This window comes from Chrysemys picta, chromosome 16 (genome assembly GCF_011386835.1).
Source record: "Chrysemys picta bellii isolate R12L10 chromosome 16, ASM1138683v2, whole genome shotgun sequence".
Classification (NCBI taxonomy): Eukaryota; Metazoa; Chordata; order Testudines; family Emydidae; genus Chrysemys; species Chrysemys picta.
This window is the reverse complement of record NC_088806.1, coordinates 13,993,486-14,014,378: the sequence shown is the minus strand read 5'-3', so window position 1 is coordinate 14,014,378 and position 20,893 is coordinate 13,993,486. Positions and strand designations below refer to the sequence as shown.

Below are 20,893 nucleotides of genomic sequence, written 5' to 3'. Positions count from 1 at the left end.
AGCTGTTGCTAAATGGAAGGCAGAAATCTGGGGTGGCACGTATCACCTCTGCCTATCTCAGAGGCACTATCTCAGATGGGGTATGCAGTATACTACATTATTTGTAAGGAAGTACTCAGTCTAAAAAGTTTGAAAACCACTGTGTTAGAGCAATGAGGAGTCTGGATAAGCTTGGCAACTGAGATTTTTCAAAAGGAATAATTATAAATCTTAGTCTAAAATTTATAGAAATAGTTTAAGAACATAAGAACTGCCATACTGGGTCAGACCAATGGTTAAGGCTGTGAGTCTGTCACGGAAGTCATGGATTCTGTGACTTTCCGGGCCCTCTGTGACTTCTGCAGTGGCCGGTGTGGCTGGCCCGGGGGCGGCCTGAGCAGCTCGGGCTGCCCCTGGGCCAGCTGTACCGACCACAGCAGGGGCAGTCTCAGGCCCCCGCCCCCGGCCCCCCAACAGCAGCAGGAGTTTGGGTGTAGGAGAGGGCTCAGGGGTGGGTTGGGGTGCAGGTGGGGGTGAGGGCTCTGGGCAGTGCTTACCTTGGGGCGGGGGGAAGACTCCCTGGAAGCAGCAACATACCTCTCGTCTGCTAGGCATAGGCGTGGCCAGGCAGCTCTGCGCACTGCCTCTGCCCGCAGGCGCCACCCCCACAGCTCCATTGGCCTCGGTTCCCAGCCAATGGGAGCTGCAGAACTGGCGCTTGGAGTAGGGGCAGCGTGTGGAGCCCCCTGGTGGCACCTCTGCCTAGGAGATGAGGGACATCATGTCGCTGCTTCTGGGGAGCCATGCAGAGCCTGGTAGGGAGCATGTCAGCCCCGCCTACTCCCCCCTAGCAGCACCATAGTTCCCGGGCTACGTGCCTCTGCCTGCCCTTCCGAGCACCCGCAATGTCCCCAGCCCCCTCCCCCAGAGCACCCGTGGCACCCCTGGCTCCCTCCCCCAGAGTACCTGCAGTAACCCTGGGTTGCCCCCTACCCCAAACCACTCCAGTTTTAGTTAGGGGTATATAGTACAAGTCATGGACAGGTCACAGGCCGTGAATTTTTGTGTACTGCCTGTGCCCTGTCCATGACTTTTACTAAAAATACCCATGACTAAAACGTAGCCTTACCAATGGTCCATTTAGCACAGGTTCCTGTCTTCTGACAGTGGTCAATGCCAGACGCTTCAGAACGAATGAACAGGGCAATAATCGTTTGATCCATCCCCTGTCATCCCCTCCCAACTTCTGGTAGTGAGAGGATAGGGATACCAGAGCATAGGGTTGCATCCCTGGCCATCTTGTCTAATAGCCACTGATGGACCTATCCTCCATGAATTTATCTAATTATTTTTTTGAACCTGGTTATAGTTTTGCCCTTCACAACATCCCAATGAATTCCACAGGTTGACTGTGCATTGTATGAAGAAGTACTTCCCTTTGTTTTTTTTAAACCTGCTGCCTATTAACTTCACTGGGTGACCCCTGGTTCTTGTGTTGTGTGAAGGAGTAAATAACACCTCCTTATTCACTTTCTCCACACCAGTCGTGATTTTATAGACCTTTATCAGATCCCCCTTAGATTTTTAATCTCTGCTCATATGGAAGTTGTTCCATGCCCTTAATCATTTTTGTTGCCCTTCTCTGTACCTTTTATAATTTTAATATATCCTTTTTTGAGATGGGGCAACCAGAAGTGCACACAGTATTCAAGATCTGGGTGTGCCCTGGATTTATAAAGTGGCATTAAGATATTACTGTCTTATTATCTATCCCTTTCCTAATGGTTCCTAACATTCTGTTAGATTTTTTTGACAGCCACTGTATATTGAGTGGATGTTTTCAGAGAACTATCCACAATGACTCAAAGATCTCTTTCCTGAGTAGTAACAACTAATTTAGATCATTTTGTATATTTAGTTGAGATTATATTTTCCAATGCACATTAATTTGCATTTATCAACATTGAATTTCATTTGCCATTTTGTTGCCCAGTCACCCAGCTTTGTGATTGTAACTCTTCTCAGTGTGCTTCAGACTTACTTACCTTGGGTAATTTTGTGTTACCTATAAATTTTGCCACTTCAGTATTTACCCCTCTTTCCAGATCATTTCTGAATATGTTTAAATAGCACTGGTATCAGTACAGATCCATGGGGGAACCACTATTTACCTCTCTCCATTCTGAGAACCGACCATTTATTCATCCCTTTGTTTCCTGTCTTTTAACCAGTTACTGATCCATGAGAGGACCTTCCTTCTTATCCCAAGACTGCTTACTTTACTTAAGAGTCTTGGTGAGGGACATTGTCAAAGGCTTTCTGAAAGTCCATGTACACTATATCTGCTGGATCACTCTTTTCCCCGTATTTGTTGACCACTTCAAAGAATTCTAATAGATTGACGAGGCATGATTTGCCTTTACAAAAGCCATGTTGACTCTTCTTCAACAAATCGTGTTCATCTTTGTGTCAGATAATTCAGTTCTTCACTGTAATTTCAACCACTTTGCCTGGTACTGAAGTTAAGTAAGCCGCTGGTCTGTAATTGCCAAGATCACCTTTGGAGCCTTTTAAAAAAAAATGGTGTCACATTAGCTATCCTCCAGTCATCTGGTACAGAAGCTGATTTAACTGATAGATTACATACCAGTTAGTAGTTGTGCAGTTTCATATTTGAATTCCTTCAGAACTCTTGGGTGAATACGAAGCGGTCCTGGTGATTTATTGCTGTTTAATTGATCAGTTTGTTACAACATCTCAATCTGGGACAGTTCCTCATATTTGTCACCTAAAAAGAGTGGCTCAGGTGTGGGAAGCTCCCTCACATCATCTGCAGTGAAGACTGATGCAAAGAATTAATTTAACCTTATCTTCCTTGAGTGCTCATTTAGCACCTCGATTGTCCAGTGGATGTACTGATTGTTTGGCAGACCTACTGCTTCTGACATACTAAAAAACAGTTTTTGTTGTTAGTTTCCGAATCTTTTGCTAGGTGCTCAACAGATTCTTTTTTGTCCTGCCTAATAATGCTTCTATGCTTGATTTGCTAGAGTTTATGCTTCTTTCTAATTTCCTCAGTAGGATTTGACTTCCAATTTTTAAAGGATGCCTTTTTGCCTCTAACCACTTCCTTTACTTTGTTGTTTAGCTATGGTTGCACTTTTTTTAGTCTCTTACTATGTTTTTTTAATTTGGGGTAGCCTCTATTATGGTGTTTTTAAAAAGTTTCCATGCATCTTGCAGGCATTTCACTTTTGTAACTGTACCTTTTAATTTCCATTTAACTAGCTTCCTCATTTTTGTGTAGTTCCCCTTTCTGAAGTTAAATGCTATAGTGGTATTCCCCACTCCGCACAAGGATGTTAAATTTAATTACATTATGGTCGCTATTACCGCTATTAAAAACAACAAACTGCATTGAGCTGCACACACATGAGGCAAATGACTGACTGTACCCAAGGCAAGAGGACTCCACTTTAGTTAGTTAACTGGCTCTACCAATAGTTCCTGCTTTATCTAGCAAGTGCAAATGTGTGGTTTAAATATAAGTGCCTTTGACAGTCAGTAACTTGCTTCTGATTTATTAAATTAGTTTTTATGTCTGATTGTTAGCAAACTGTAATTTTTGGTTTGTAAAACATTCCAGATAAGAAACCGTAATGACATGATCTCCCTGCCTAGGCAAACTGGATTTACTGCCAGTACCTTATACACTGTTAATCAATGGTTACCTTAAGAAATGTGAGCAATTTCTCAACAAAGTTAAAGTTTCCTTGTATACCAGTCTCTAGATCCCTGCATTTCACAGCTTTCTACCTGCATTTTCCTGGTGGAAATTGCAGTCACAGTTTGGCATATATTACTTGCCAATGATTTGTGTGTGTATATATATATATATATATATATATATAAGAACAAGAACAAGAAATGCTTTCTTACTGAAGAGTTTTGTAACAACTTTGCTATTCTTACTCCTGAGTTTGTTCCTGATGCTATCAGCTGAAAAGAAAGGCAAACTAACTCTCTTCTTCAATTGATTGTCCCTATTGTGTTCCACTGGGATTATGCATGTTCACCATGCGCTCGGAGTCGGAGAGTTTTGAAAGTAGTGTCCATTGGTCCGCGTATGCACCCTGGCTCACCTCGTGCTTCCGACCAAGGCAATAAAAGGTGGGTTGGACCAACTGCCTCTTCAGTTCCTTCTTATTGCTGCACTGGAACCTTCAGTGTCCTCATCTCTGACGTCGTTCTAAATAAACAGTTGTACATAGTTTTATTAATTCTTAAATAATGTGTAGATTAGTAGTTTTACCAGTTTGAGTAGTTTTAGTAGTTGTAGAGTAGATTACAGGGGTGTCCCCTGCACTTCCGCATTTGGGTATTGGACTATGCCCAGAACTATGGGCTTCAAATTCTGTGCCCCCTGCCCCCTGTCCTTCTTCATCAGCGATCACCATCAACACTGCCTCTACTGCCTGGGAGAAGCTCACATTGCCACTCAGTGCAGTATCCGTCAGTCCTTCCCCAGCCGTACCCGAGAAGGGTGGGCACTTTGTCTCCGCAGATATCTCATGGGATAGCCATGAGACCCCAATCGGACCCATGCTTGGGAACCCCCCACCTCCTGCACATTGACCTGAATCAGCAAGGAGTGAATCTTCTGCTATGAAGTCGAACTCTGGTGCCAGAGAATCCACCTCCACAGACCTATGGCAGGGCCTCGTTGGGAAGAAATATTCTCATAAGCATGGGTCTAAAGTCTTCGTCTCAGTCCACTTCGAAAAGACCAGATGTTCCGTCCACCAGCTCTGCCCATGAGGATTTAGTATGTCCTAAGTCCCTTAGGCATGAGAAGAAAGACCAGAAACATTGTGCTCCACTGACTCCAGACTGTGGTTTGGAGCCTTCCCCCCACACACACACACACAAAGTACACCTCTCAGACGGCACTGATGGTACTGCCACTGTAGCCTTTTCTTCCTTGGGGGATTCGGATCCATCGGAAGAATTGCCTCTCCCATACCACTCTAATCCATTTCCCAGGAGACCTGCATAACCCTGGGAGCAGCCGTCGCCTCACCTGACCCTGAGCCATAGTATCCCATTCCATGGAGACCTTAATGACCACCCTTCAGTCCCTCCTATTGGGCATATTTGGGACTAAGGGAACAGTGCCCCCTTCAGAGACCATCCGCTCCATCAGGGAGTTGCCACCTGCTTCCTCTCCTAGAGAACCACCGAACTTGCCCCATAAATAATAGAATCATAGAGTTAGAAGGGACCACAAGGGTCATCTAGTCTAATCTCCTCCCAAGATGCAGGATTTGTTGTGTTTAACCCATTCAAGGCAGACAGCTATCCAGCCTCCTTTTGAAAACTTCCAGTGAAGGAGCTTCCACAACCTCCTTAAGCAGTCTGTTCTATTATCCTTCTGTTCATACTGGGCTTTCTGAAAATCTAAATACACTATATCCACCGGATCTCCTTTGTCCGAATGCTTGTTGACCCCCTCAAAGAATTCTAGTAGATTGGTGAGGCATGATTTCCCTTTACAAAAACCATGTTGACTGCTTCCCAACAAATTATGTTCATCTATGTGTCTGACAATTTTGTTCTTTACGATAGCTTCAACCAATTTGCCCAGTACTGAAGTGAGACTTACTGGCCTGTAGTTGCCAGGGTCACCTCTGGAGCCCTTTTAAAAATTGGTGTCATATTAGCTATCCTCCAGTCATTTGGTACAGAAGCTGATTTAAATGATAGGTTACAGATGACAGTTAGTAGTCCTGCAATTTCACATTTGAGTTCCTTCAGAACTCTTGGGTGAATACCATCAGGTCCTGGAGACTTATTACTGTTTAGTTTAAAAATTTGTTCCAAAACCTCCTGTAATGACACCTCAATTTGGGACAGTTCCTCAGATCTGTAATCCAAAAAGAATGGCTCAGGTTTGGAAATCTCCCTCACATCCTCAATAGTGAAGACCGATGCAAAGAATTCATTTAGTTTCTCCGCAATGGCCTTATCGTCTTTGAGTGCTCCTTTAGCATCTCAATCGTCCAGCGGCCCAACTGGTTGTTTAGCAGGCTTTCTGCTTCTGATGTATTTAAAAAATTTGTTGCTATTACTTTTGGAGTCTTTGGCTAGCTGTTCTTCAAATTCTTTTTTGGTCTTTCTAATTATATTATTACACTTCATTTGCTAAAGTTTATGCTCTTTTCTATTTTCCTCATTAGGATTTATCTTCCACTTTTTAAAGGATGCCTTTTTGCCTCTCACTGCTTCTTTTACTTTTTTGTTTAGCCACGGTGGCTCTTTTTTGGTTCTCTATGTTTTTTAAATTGAGGTATACATTTAAGTTGAGCCTCTATTATGGTGTCTTTAAAAAGTTTCCACGCAGCTTGCAGGGATTTCACTTTTGGCGCTGTACCTTTTAATTTCTGTTTCACTAACCTCCTCATTTTTTGTGTAGTTCCCCTTTCTGAAATTAAATGCTACAGTGTTGGGCCACTGTGGTATTTTCCCCGCCACAGGGATGTTAAATTTAATTATATTATGGTCACTATTACCAAACGGTCCAACTATATTCACCTCTTGGACCTGATCCTGTGCTCCACTTAGATGCATCCCTAATAGGCTGGGGCACTCATATGGACAACCACACAACACAAGAGATGTGGATATTCTGAGAATCCAGAATGCACATCAATGTCCTGGAATTTCTGGCAGTAAGAAAGGCATGCAAGTTCTTTCTTCCATTCATCTGCTCTCACCATGTCCTGATAATGTCAGACACACTGGAACCGCATTCTGTATCAACAAACAAGGGGGAGCAAAGTCTGCCTTCCTGTGCACAGAAGCAGGCAATCTCTGGAACTGATGCATCAGCAATCAAATCACTCTATCCACAGCCTACCTTCCTGGGAAACAGAATGTGCTCACAGACTCCCTCAGCAGACACTTTGCGATTGACCGCGAGTGGGAACTCCATGGCAGGTGCTACATGACATTTTCGCACAATGGGGAACCCCAACCAGGGATCTGTTTGCTTCTCAGACCAACAGCAAGTGTGCTACATATTGCTCCAGAGGAATCCTAGACTATCGCTCTCAGGGTGATGCTCTCTTTCTCCCCTAGTCCAGCCAGCTCAACTAAGCTTTCTTTCTGTTGCCACTCCTTCCACATGTGCTGCACAAGATCTGACAAGACAGGGTGAGAGTCATGCTAATTGCCTCCTTCTGGCCCAGACAGTTCTGGTTGCCCAAGCTCCTGTGCATGTCATCTCTCCCACTTATTACTGTCCTGACATTTCTCGAGCTCCTTACCCAATGAAACAGCAAGATCAAACATCTCAGGGCATGGTATTTGGATAGGCACAATCCCTAGAACGTTCATGCTCTGCTGCCATGTGGGACATCCTCTCTAACAGCAGAAAGGACTCAACTAGAAAGTGTTACCTGGCTTCTCTTCTTGGACTTCTTGGACTCTTCTTGGACTGGCTTCTCTTCTTAGTCTCAGCTAAGAGACGTTACACAAGAAGCTACAGACATTCCCCTCCACTTAAACTATATCCTGTCTTTAAAGACATTGAGTCTCTCCCTCAGCTCTCTAAGAGTTCACCTAGCAGTGATCAGCACATTCCATCCTCCTACTGAGGGCTACTCCATTTCACACACCCACTAACTAACCAATTCTAGAAAGGCCTTATAAGAACCTTCCCACTTTCTCAAAAGATCACACCACAGTGGGACCTGAATCTTTCAGTTCTAACAAGTCCTCTTTTTGAGCCTTTAGCTACCTGCTCCATGGCCCTTCTATCCATGAAAGTTGCTTTCCTTGTAGCCATCACGTCAGCAAGAAGCGTCAGTGAACTCGAAGCCATGATGGCAGACCCTCCATTCCCTGTGTCCCACAAGGATAAAGTTTCTTTACACCTACACTCCAAATGTATCCCTAAAGTAGCTTCAGAATTTCACCTTAATCAATCCATTCACTTTCCTGTATTCTTCCCGAAGCCGCACATATCTGCAGAAAAATGTAGACTCCATTCTCTCAATGTGCAATGAACTTTAGCCTTTTATCTGCAGACAATAAGACCAATCAGAAAGTCCCCTAGACTGTTCATTGAGATAGCAGAGAGGGTTAAAGGGCACCCAGAGGCTTTCTAAGTGGATATCTGGCTACATTCTACTCTGCTTTCAGCTCTTGTACCTTGCTCCCCCAACAGGGGTATGAGCTCACACCACTAGAACGCAGGCAACAACTATGGCATCTCTCCAGGATGTCCCCCTTGTAGACATCTGTAAAGCTGCCACGTGGAGTTCTATCCACACGTCTTCAAGGCATTACGCCCTGTTACAGTACTCAATTGCTGATGTCTCCTTTGGATGGCAGTCCTCCGCTCAACCCTACCGTTCTCATCCTTGCACCCAACTCCTTCTTAGGTACTGCTTGTCAAACACTCACAGTGGAATACAATAGGGACCATCACTTGAAGAAAAGGAGTTTACTTACCTGTAACTTCCAGTTATGGGTAAGTAATGGTCTCACACCACAAGCCAAAACTAAGGCTGTGAGTCTGTCATGGAGATCACAAAGTCATGGATTCTGTAACTTTGCCCGGCTTCTCTGATTTCCGCAGCTGTAGCGGCCAGTGTGGCTGACCCCAGGGCCACCTCAGCTGCGGGACCATTCCTGTGGCCAGCCGCATCGGTCACTGCTGGAGTGAGTAGCAGTCCCAGGGAGGGGCGCCGTGGGGGCCTCCCCAGAGCAGCATCACTCTAGGAGCAGCTAAGATTTAGTCAGAGATATTTATAGTAAAAGTCATGGACAGGTCAGAGGCCGTGAATTTTTGTTTATTATCCGTGACCCGTCCATGACTTTTACTAAAAATACTCATGACTAAATCTTAGTCTTAGCCATAGCATATCCTGTACATCATCATACCCTGTGTGTGCACTGGAGCAGGAGTAGCTATTCGATTCCCTTCCAATGTCACATGCAGAAGAGGCTGTCCTGAAAAAAAAAATTGCTTCCACTGCATCGGCATATCCACTGATGTCTTTGAGTCTTACACTAATAATAACTAAACAACAAAAAAAGATAATAACTTACACTAACTTGCTCTATGAGCTGAAAAACAAGACAGTCATTGGTGTCCAGGCCCTGTAGGGATCCTAACAGCTCAGGCTTCCTAGTGAAGCTAGCAGCTCTCCACCCAGTCCCTAGTGATAGTCCCTAGGACTCATTGTTTTGGGAGACTTCAACACTTAAGTTGAAGATGCCTCTGCAACACATGCCCCAAACCAAATACTTACACTGTCCATAGCTCCCATTGCTCTGATGAAGTCTCTGGACCCATGTACACAGCAAAACACCTCTGGATCTGATCTCCAGTCTAGATGTGGCTATAGGCAGCATCTGACTCACTACGATCTCCTGGAGAGACCGCCATCTCCTCCAGGCAGTAGTCAGCTCTCCTTCTTTCCTGGCAGGACAAAGGCTTGGTCATCTTGGTTTTCCCAGTCTTACAGACCCAGTGAACTTTTAGAACTAATGGCAAAGACCTCCCAGTTCACAGGTCAAGACATGAAGGAAATAATGAGATATTAGGACCACATGCTATCCACTGCTTTTGGCCATGCTGGCAACAAAACCTTGAGCCTCCCTTCACCCTCACAGATGAGCAACTGCTCAGACAACCTGCAACCAAACAAAGCACAAAGGAAAGAGTCTTGGACTCTAGTGGCGTAAAATGCAAGAAAACACTGAGGAGGTAGAGTAATTCCTACAGCCCTACACCACAGCAGGGGAAGCAAGGAACAGATCATTCTTCTGTGCTACCATAGTGAGATGATCACACCTACCAGAATTGTACCATCTTTTAATCCAATTTGTCAAACAGGTATGCTCCCAGTCAGCTTCTGACTCAAACCCCTCTTCTTGTGAAGAACTGCCAGCCAACCTCACTCAGCTCTGGGATGGCTTTTGTAGATTACTGGAATCGGGCTGCTAATATAGCCTGAATGTAGCTCATTGTCACATCAAATGTCTTAGAAGAACTAAAAGAGCTCTGAGTCAGTACATGTGAGTGCCCTATCCATCTCCTGGGTGGTGACATGCAGTCAGATGCTCAGGCCCTCTGCTAACAGAGATTACCAGTGACTGCTTTGAAGAAGACCCATTGCCACTCACATTTAAACATGCAATAGAATCATAGAATATCAGGGTTGGAAGGGACCTCAGGAGGTCATCTAGTCCAACCCCCTGCTCAAAGCAGGGCCAATCCCCAACTAAATCATCCCAGCCAGGGCTTTGTCAAGCCTGACCTTAAAAACCTCTAAGGAAGGAGATTCCACCACCTTCCTAGGAAACCCATTCCAGTGCTTCACCACCCTCCTAGTGAAAAAGCTTTTCCTAATATCCAACCTAAACCTCCCCCACTGCAACTTGAGACCATTACTCCTTGTTCTGTCATTTGCCACCACTGAGAACAGTCTAGATCCATCCTCTTTGGAACCCCCTTTCAGGTAGTTGAAAGCAGCTATCAAATCCCTCCTCCTCCTTCTCTTCTGCAGACTAAATAGTCCCAGTTCCCTCAGTCTCTCCTCATAAGTCATGTGCTCCAGACCCCTAATCATTTTTGTTGCCCTCCGCTGGACTCTTTCCAATTTTTCCACATCCTTCTTGTAGTGTGGGGCCCAAAACTGGACACAGTACTCCAGATGAGGCCTCACCAATGCTAAATAGAGGGGAATGATCACGTCCCTCGATCTGCTGGCAATGCTCCTACTTATACAGCCCAAAGTGCCGTTAGCCTTCTTGGCAACAAGGGCACCCTGTTGACTCATATCCAGCTTCTCGGCCACTGTAACCCCTAGGTCCTTTTCTGCAGAACTGCTGCCTAGCCACTCGGTCCCTAGTCTGTAACAGTGCATGGGATTCTTCCGTCCTAAGTGCAGGACTCTGTACTTGTCCTTGCTGTACCTCATCAGATTTCTTTTGGCTCAGTCCTCTAATAATCTGTCTAGTGCTTGCAAAAACATTGATTTTAACTAACTGTGTCAACTTCTACTCATCTACTCACCTCCTATTCTTGAGCAAGGTGACTGTGAAGATGTGGAGGATCCATCTTTAATACCTGACCTTCACAGTAAGAGACAGCGTTTGCCATGTTAGTAGAAAGAAGCAAAGAGCCATGCTGACTGTTGGATCTCTCTGCAGCATTTGAGGTGCTGCTGACTCACCTTAGAGACCTGGTGAGGGTGGGCAGAAGCACAATGAGCTGGTCAGATCCTTCCGCTTCAACTGATCCAAGAAGGAAGTTATTGGCAGCTGCACCTCTGCCTCCGTAACCCACACTGAAAAGGTCTAAAAATCCTTCCAGACCCCTGCAGGTGATGAGCTGAAGCCCTGAAGTCTGAGGTTTGATTGTAGTCATTGTATTAATCCATTAAGAGCATGTTGAGGGCAGTGAAGGCCAGAAAGGACCACCACGACCATCCAACCTGATTCCCTCTAAAAGGCTGCAGAACTTGTCTTGGGAGCAGGATTACAGCATATATTTTAGAAAGATATCTAATCTCATTTTAAAGATTCTATCGCCTCCCCTGGTAATCTGTTCCAATATTAAACTATCCTCACTGCTAGTAAATTGAACCTTATTGCAAGGTTGAATTTGTACAACTTCAACTTCCAGCCATTGGATCTTGTTCTACCTTTGACAGCAAGGCTGAAAAGCTCCCACTGTCAAATCTCTTTTCCATGTGTAAGTTCCTATACACAATGACCACTTCACCTCTTGACCTCCTCTTAGATCAGCTAAATAGGTTGAGTTCCTTAAGCCTCACATCCCAAGGTTTCTTTTCCAGTCCCTGGATCATTTGTTGGCCACTCCTTAGAACTCTCTCCAGTATTTCCACATCCTTCTTGAAGCATGGACACCAGAACTGGACATGGTATTTTAGTACAGTAGAACCTCAGAGTTACGAGCACCTCTGGAACGGAGGTTGTTCGTAACTCTGCAATGTTCGTAACTCTGAACAAATGGTCATGGTTGTTCTTTCAAAAGTTTGCAACTGAACATTGACTTATTACAGCTTTGAAACTTTACTATGCAGAACAAAAATGCTGCTTTAGCCATCTTAATTTAAATGAAACAAGAACAGAAACAGTTTCCTTACCTTGTCAAATCTATTTTTAAACTTTCCCTTTATTTAGTAGTTTACATTTAACACAATACTGAGCTGTATTTGCTTTTTTTTTTGGTCTCTGCTGTTGTCTGATTGTGTACTTCTGGTTTCCAAACGAGGTGGGTGGTTGACTGGTCAGTTCATAACTCTGGTGTTCGTAACTCTGAGGTTCTACTGTAGTGGTCTTACCAATGCAGAAGTAAGATCGCTGCCCTACTTCAACTTGATATTCCCATTTTTATACATCCAAGGATCACATGAGCCTTTTTTACCTTTAATCTTGGAAGACTGGGGAAACTCCAAAAGATTGGAGGACTGCCAATTTAGCGCCAATATTTAACATTGCACTGGGAGCGCATGCTGAGGGATTATCTGCGATGACTCCTAAAGTCCTTATTTGAGTCACTGTTTTCCAACACAGAGTCTCCATCCTGTACATATAGCCAGCATTCTTGGTTCCCACATGTGTTACTTTGCATTTGGCTATGTTAAAACACATTTTGTTGGATTATGAATATTTAACCAAGAGATTCAGATGACTCTGTAACAGAACCTGTACTTCTCATTATTTACTAACCCACCAGTCTTTGTGTTATCTACAAATTTACCAGCAAAGATTTTATCTCTGTTTCATTTGCAAAGAGAGATGCTGAGTGCAGGTTAAGTTGAACAACTAGAACTTTATTAAACTCTGTGCACTGCTCTGTTCATGTGGCCGAGTAGCTTCCACCCTAACTCCCTGCGCTCCCTGTTCCACTGGTGACCTGTCAATGACATCCCTTCCAGAGGACATGGTTCCTCTGACTCCAGCTCCATTGATCATGATAAAATATCATCATCTAGATCATTGATCAAAATGATAAATAGCATTGGATCACGAACTGTTCCTTGGGGAACCCAGCTACTGAGAGCTCTGCTCATTGGTATATTCCCATTCACAACTACATTCTGAGATCTGCAAGTTAGCCAGTTTTTAATCTATTTTGTGCCCTGTTAGTTCCATATAATGCAATTTTTTAGACCAAAATATCATGTGGTTCTAAGTCAAATGCCTTAAAGAAGTCCAAGTACACTCTATCAGCACTGTTGGCTTTATCAACCAGATCTGTATCCTTGGCAAGACCTACCTTCCAGAAGCCATGTCAATTGGCAGTAATTATAGATTTAGCTATGTTGGTAAAGTCCCAAATTAACCATTCCGTTATTTTACTCGGGATCAATATAAGGCTAAACTGGTATATTGTTCCTTGGGTCAACTCTTTTACCCTTTTATAATATTGGAGCTACATTGACAGTGCTCCAATCTTTTGGAATTTCCCCAGTTTCTAGTTTAAAAAACTCCTCAGCTAGTTCTTTTAAGACTCCTGAGTGTAAGTTAGGGTGACCAGACAGCAAATGTGAAAAATCGGGATGGGGGTGGGAGGTAATAGGAGCCTATATAAGAAAAAGACCTAAAAATCGGGACTGTCCCTATAAAATCGGGACATCTGGTCACCCTAGTGTAAGTTATCTGGGCCTGTTGATTTCAGAATGTTTAATTTTAGCAGATGCTGCCTCACATCCTGCTTCATTACAGGTGATAAATCTGTTGTTCCATCCACATCATATGGGATAGATATATACCCCCCCGCTCTTTTGTTCCAAACACAGAAAAGGAGTATCTATTGAACATTTCTGTCTTTTATGCATCATTATTCACAATTTTACCATCTGTATCTGGCAATGAACCTATACGTGACATAGAGCTCTTCTGTTTGTTGTAATATGTTTTTTAAATGTCTTCTTATTATCTTTAATCCTATTAGCCACTGATAGTACATTGATTCCTGTACATTCCTTTATCAGTCATCTACATTTTTTAATCTACTTATAGTCATTGCCATTTACTTTCCCTTTTTCCCATTCTTTATATATTGATTATTTTTATGCTTTATCACTGCTTCCTCATATTCTTTTAACCAGGATGGCTTCATGTCCAGCATAACTTTTTTTGTTTTTTTAGCCATCTGTAGCGGGGTGGTCACCCTCTCCTGCCTGGGAAGGGTTAAAGCCAGCCCTGCAGAGGGCTGAGGCTGTGGAAGGAAAGACCTGGGCTGATTGGGGGAAGCAGGTGCAGCTGGACCACTCCCCAATCAGAGCCCAGTTGGCCCTATAAAGGCCTGAGCCAGGAGCAAGAAGTCACTCACTCTCTCTGCGCTCAGAGAGAGAAGGGCCTGGCTGCAGGGATCTAGAAACAGGGTACCTGAGTGGAGCAGGGCTGGGGAAAGGAAGAAGAGCTGGGGAGCTCCAGCCTGGAAAGCCCTAGGCTGCAGCCTAGCATAGGCCAACAGGTACTGGGGGTTGCAGAGGGCAGCCCAGGGGTAGGCCAAGGCAACAGGTCCAAACCCAACCTTGCCTGTGATGAGTGGCTGATACTGCAGTCTGCCCCAGGGAGTGGAGCTAAATGGTGACTGGCAGTAGCCTTACACTGAGGCGAGGTAGGGTTATTGGGTGGGGGTTCCCCTGGGAGGGGAGACCCAGCATGTGGGGGTACTGCCAGGGGGCAGCACCCAGAGAAAGGGGCACTGGGGTCCTGGGAGGGACACGGGGCCAGTGACAAGGCGGATCACCGGCCTGCAGAGGGTGCTCTGGGCTGGAAATCGAGCTAATTCCCTGAGAGGCCATCAGGAGGTGCCACAGGGGTGAGTCTGCGCTGTGCTACACCATCCATTTAGATGTCCTTGCACAATCCCCAGTTTTTGTTAACACTTCTCACCTTAAATTTGTGTTCCAGTAAGTTATGCTGACAACTGCTTTAAGCTTTGGAAGAATGGTACCATATTCTGTTTGCACAAAGTAAATGTAACCAGATCATAGTCACTGATACATAGGCAATCCCTAATGTTTAGATCAGTGATTAACTCTTCCTTGTCCAGTAGATTGAGGTCCAGTATTGAGTTACTCCATGTTGAGTGCAGGACTTTGTGTTAAGAAATGATTATCTATTATTTTCAGAAGCTCTTCAAGGAAGTTTTGTTACTGGCTGCATGGGATGTCCAGCAAATGTCCCCCAGGTTGAAGCCACCCATGATAATACAGTTTTTATTCTGACACATTATGGACAGATGTCTACAGAGCAGTTTGTCCTGTCCCCTAGTGATAGCTGGTTGTCTGTAACAAATGTCCACTGGTACCCCATCTTTAGTTTTACTAGTGTGAACTTTAATCTATACATGTTTGCGGTCTTGTAATTCTGAATTGTCTGTGCCTCTGTAACAGGTAAGAGTGTCTTTGATGTAGAGTGGCACAACCTCCCTTTTCCCCATTCTGTCCTTATGGAACAAGTTCTAGGGGCTCAGATAGCAGGAGCTGAGAGTGGGGAAACAGAACTGGGGTCATTTGAAGGAATTTCACCTTGGACTCCACTAACTATGGGCTGAGCAGCATTTACTTACCTGATAACCTCAGTGGGCTCCTCACATGAGTAAAGGTTCAGGATCAGGCCTTATCTGAGTAATTCTGTTAAAAAAAAAAACACAGCTGATTAGAACTTCACAAAATGCATGGGGTGTCCCTTGCTTTTCATTCTGCTTTTTTGCATCATAAAAAGGGCACCTCGGGCCTATTGATGAGCAGTCCAAGGTGAACACATCGTTTCTTTACTCACGTAGCAGCAAGAGCTACTTCGCTTTATCTGAAATAATTTAGACAGCCCGCTGCTTAAGCAAACCCCAGCCCGAGCAGCTGTGCCAGGAATGGAAGGTAGACGTCAAACCTTTACAGTATGACAAGCACGTGAGAGACTAGGCCGCCCAGCCCCAGGAGTGAGTCTGTATCACAGCAGGCAGCAAGCATATACTGGAAGTGTCTCAGCCAATCCGAGAGCAAGTCCACTGTGCAGTTACTGATTATTACAGTTCAATTTTTTCCCAAGTTATGCTGTCCCCTGCATTGTGCTTCCCAGTTCTAAAAGCCTCAGTTGCATCCGGAGAGCCAAAGCCAAAATCAACTTCCTGTATCTTCCTGGTTGCCAAGTACTCCAGCCTCTCCCTATCCAGGTGTTAGAACCTCTAGCTTCATCTCGTCCCCCACTCTCTAGGACATCTAAATGCACCTCTGCAGTTTGGGATTTTTAATACAGAAGTATGTGGTGCACTGAAAACTGAAAATGTGGAGGCATCATACAATATGCAAATGAGGAAACAACAAATGACACAAGGGATGCCGTACTGATTGTATTGTACTGGGAGGTGTGGGGACTGGGGGGGGGGAAGTATCATATAATATTAGAATCCATGCACAGAATTTAGCCTTAATGTGCCACACAAGACATGGAGTCTTTGCTATTTTTGTGTTTCATTATTGGTTTACATTTGGAGACAATAAGCTTACATTATGATTAGGATCTTGTATATTTCATCCACACCCCAAAATTCACCATGGAACCCACCATTTTATGCAGAATTAATCTTGGTCTAGTCTAATTCCTTTACGTCACCTGTGTATTCATGGATGCTTGCCCCTTACTTCCTCCTGGCCATGGGGAGTGAATTTTTGTGGTTCTCACAGACACACACAAAAGCAGCACATGAAGACGATATTTGAAGGTTGAGTTCCGTTTTTCAATTGAAGTAGGGATTTGATTTGTCTGGAGAATACAATATATCTTTCCAAACTTGCAACACAAAATATGTGAGCAAAGATCAAATTTTATAAGGATTTTCAACTACCTTTTTCTTAGCTAATGAGTTAGATTAGTTTTAAAATGGGATATTTAGGAAATTTCCAGTGTCTGACCTTTATTTTTTGGTAACCTGTAACTAACTAATAACTGGGTTCTTATCCATCATATTTTCCATATAGTTAAAATTCACTGCCAACCCCCTTCAAATGTACACCTGAAGAAATTATCTTGTAAAGATGAGTTATTAATGATTTCCTCCGCCATCTTTCCCACTATAGTCTCAATGTTCCCTTTCTGAAAATGGCCACCATTTCCCATAACTGACAACAGGACTACATCAACATGACAGGATGTAAGCTGTGTAGGCCAGAGATCATCTTCTGTTCTGTGTTTGTAAAGTGCCTAGCATAATGTGGTCCTGCACCACAGGTTGGGGCTCTTGAGTGCTACCCTAATACACCTATGAAATAGCAATAGTTATGTACAGCACCTAGCACAATGGGCCATGGTCTATGATTGGGGCTCCTAGGCACTACGACGACAACAACACCAATAACAATGTAAGCCCTCATTAAAGATCATCACTACATCTAGTAAAGATGCCTTTCATAATTTTTTCCAGAGATACTGAAGCCACAGGTTGCCATGTGCAACCATAAGAGACCCACGCAATCAATGTTTGAACCCGGCATCTTGTCATCCTCACTATGGTGCAGCCATTAAAGAAGGAACGTGACACACATTTCTTTCCACAGCATGGCTCAACTATTTGCTAGACAGAAGCCTACTGGGAATTAGGATTCCTGACTTTCAGGGGAGGGGATTGCTTTGGTGTTTAGAGCAGGGTTACAGAGAGCCAGGACAGCTGGGTTCAAATCCTGGCTCAGGGTACTGCATATGTTAGTTGCCAGACCAGTGGCTAGAGACCTCATAGTCAAGCATATAGGTGTGACAGTTTCCTTTTGAGTAAATGAGGCTGAGGTCTTCCATGTCAAAGATGTAAGTTCTAGTCCCAGCTCATCTCAAAATGATGTTGTGCACCTCGTGGTTACTTCATTTGTAAAATGCTGTTTACATTTGAGTGCCTCCTAGGGTATGGAGTTATGCTGGAGTTTGGAAGGGCACTTCCCAATCATCTCTCCTTCCCACAGTGCAAACATCCCTGCTCCCTCTGTCCCCACATGTCAGAGGGGAAGTTATGGGGAAACATCATATAAACCCTCAATATTTGCTGGGGTTGCAAGTGCACCAGGGGCTGCTGTAGTGCCAGAAGGAAGGTCAGCTGGCTCGCAGCCAGGTGCAGAGAGGGAGGGGGCAGTTTGGCCTTGGCCCCGCCACTTCTACATAGATTCTGGCACCCTTGATTCCAATTTTGCATTACACTGTGGGAGATCAGTGTGTTGTGTGTAGTGCAGTGATTCTCAAACTCTTTTCTTCACGGAACACTTGAAAATTGCCAAGGGTCTCGGCGGACCACTTAGTGGTCTTTCCAAATGTTTGTACCATTAGCTACCTATTGTAAAGCGCTTTGGATAAAAGCACTATATATAAAAAAAGTAATAATACAGTCCATGAACTTATTGTTTGCTAGTGGTGATGTGGCTGTGTCAATCCCAGGATATGAAACAAGATAGCTTATTAAGGTGAATTTATTGGACACTTCGTGTTTTGCCATATTACTTTTCCAACAGATATATGGATAGCTATAGTCCCCCATTACTACCAGGTCTAGTGATATCTATCTATAGACACACACACACACACACACACACACACACACAGAAAATATAGAAAGAAAGAAAGACCTCATCCGCCGCCTCCTACTTATTTAGTGGTCTATACTAGACACCCATCATGACATTGCCTCCTTATTTTCTTCTATTTTCACCCAGAATCTTTCAACTAGTCTGCCTCTGACCTCCTTCTAGACCGCAGAACAAATGTATATATTCTTGATTCATAATGCAATATCTCCTCCATCCCGACCCTGCCGCCGCCTGTCCTTCCTGAACAAGCTATACCCCTCTATACCAATATTCCAGTCATGAGATTTATCCCACCACGGCTCTGTGATGCCGGTTAAGTCATAATTTAGCTTATGGACTCATACTTCCAGTTCGTCCTGTTTATTCCCCATACTCCTTGCATTTCATAGAATATCAGGGTTGGAAGGGACCTTAGGAGGTCATCTAGTCCAACCCTCTGCTCAAAGCGGAACCAATCCCCAACTAAATCATCTCAGCCAGAGCTTTGTCAAGCCTGACCTTAAAAACCTCTAAGGAAGGAGATTCCACCACGTCCCTAGGTAACCCATTCCAGTGCTTCACCACCCTCCTAGTGAAAAAGTTTTTCCTAATATCCATCCTAAACCTCCCTTGCTTATAGACATCTAAGATGTTGAACAGATTCTCCCATTGTTTTCCCTCTCGTTGCTCCTATTACCCTACTGTAGTTTTCCATTTCACCCCAACATTTAGCCCTTTATTAGGGTCATCTTTTTTATACCTACTTGTGGGCTTTTGTCACCTGCTTCCTTTGAACCTAGTTTACAGCCCTCCTCATTAGCTTAGCAAGTCAGTGAGTGAAGGTGCTGTTCCCCTCCTTGGTCAGATGTGCCCGATCTCTCCTCCTTCCTGGAGCAGCATCCCAGAGCTGAGGAAGCCAAAGCCTTCCTGTCAATACCATCTCTGCAGTCACGTATTCATCTCCGGGATGTGCATGCCCCTGCATGGGCCTTTAACCTCAATTGGAAGGATGGATGAGAACACAACCTGTGCCCCCGACTCCTTCACCTTCTCTCCCAGAGCCCAGTAGTCACTGCTGATCTGCTGAGGGTCATACCTGGCAGTAGTATTAGTGCCCACATGAATGAGCAGCATGGAGTAGTAGTCAGAGGGCCCGATGAGCCTTGGCAACCTCTCTGTAACATCTCAGATGAGGACTCCAGGCAAGTAGCACTCCTCCCAGGACATTAGGTCAAGTCAGCAGATGGATGGCTCCATCCCCTTTAGAGAGACTCCCTGACTATTAGCACCCTACGTCCCCTCCTCAGGGGTGCAGTGGTCAAAGGCAACATGTGGGGGAGTTTGCGGGGCCATGTGCCCCCCAAGATTCATTGCTTGGCTTGTACTGAGCATGCTCACACAGACTGAGCATGCTCAATAACACTGCTGAAGCTGGCTGGTGCCATTCTGCCCCCTCACTATTGGCAGGCACTGTTTGTCTCTGGAAGTGGCCATGAGCCTTCCAGCCTTGGCAGCAGGCTGTTTCTGCTCCTCAGCTACTCAGGTCGCTTCTCTCCTTCTATTGCCAGTACAGCTTGACCTCAATGGCTGGGAGACCTGGGTGAGGAACACTGTCTACTGCGTGAGGTGGCCAGCAGCCAGTCTGTTCCTCGTAGAGCAGCTGGTTATCCTTCCTCCTCTGATGCTGCTGTAGTTATCTGTCATCTGACATCTCCATGTGCATCCTGCTGATGATGTCTTTGTGCTCCCAGATGCTATGGAGATGAGCCACTTCCTCCTGCAGCTCTCTTACACCTCTCAATTGGGTGGTTGCCCCTGCCTGGCTTTCTTCAGCAGGGACATGCAGGTTGCATTCCCAGCAAGGCAAGACCAGGATTTGGGTAGAAGTCTCCGGAGTCAGGATACCTATCTGGCCAGGACCCCCACACATGCAAGCAGAAGAGCTAGCAGTGGTGATGATGATGCACTGTTTTACACTCATTGTGTCTTCCTTGCAGAGTACTTACAAGCTAAGGGTGGGGGGGGGGGGAAACTCTGCCTCCCTGCCTTTCTTTGCTGGTGAACTCTGTTGGCTAACTCTTAGTTTCCCAGCTGCCTTTGTTTCACCAGCCATGTGTTTACTGTTTGCCATGATACAATGTCCCACCCTGTGAGTGTGACCTGCATTCTTTGCTGCTTCATGATGACCTTGCATTTGGCCTTCTAAAAATACAAAGATACAAGTACATGCACTGGACATGGTTTTCCATCCTCTTCGTAATTGAAGCACCTTTCAGTTTCTGCCTTGTGTCACTGCAGCTTTCACTCATCTCCCC

At 44.7% G+C, this 20,893-nt stretch overlaps 1 protein-coding gene across 28 annotated transcripts in view; it reads left to right on the top strand.

Annotated features, from left to right (window-relative positions):
• The window catches only part of PKNOX2 (PBX/knotted 1 homeobox 2), a 658,041-nt gene that overhangs the window by 478,657 nt on the left and 158,491 nt on the right, over window positions 1-20,893 (top strand). The window lies entirely within an intron of this gene.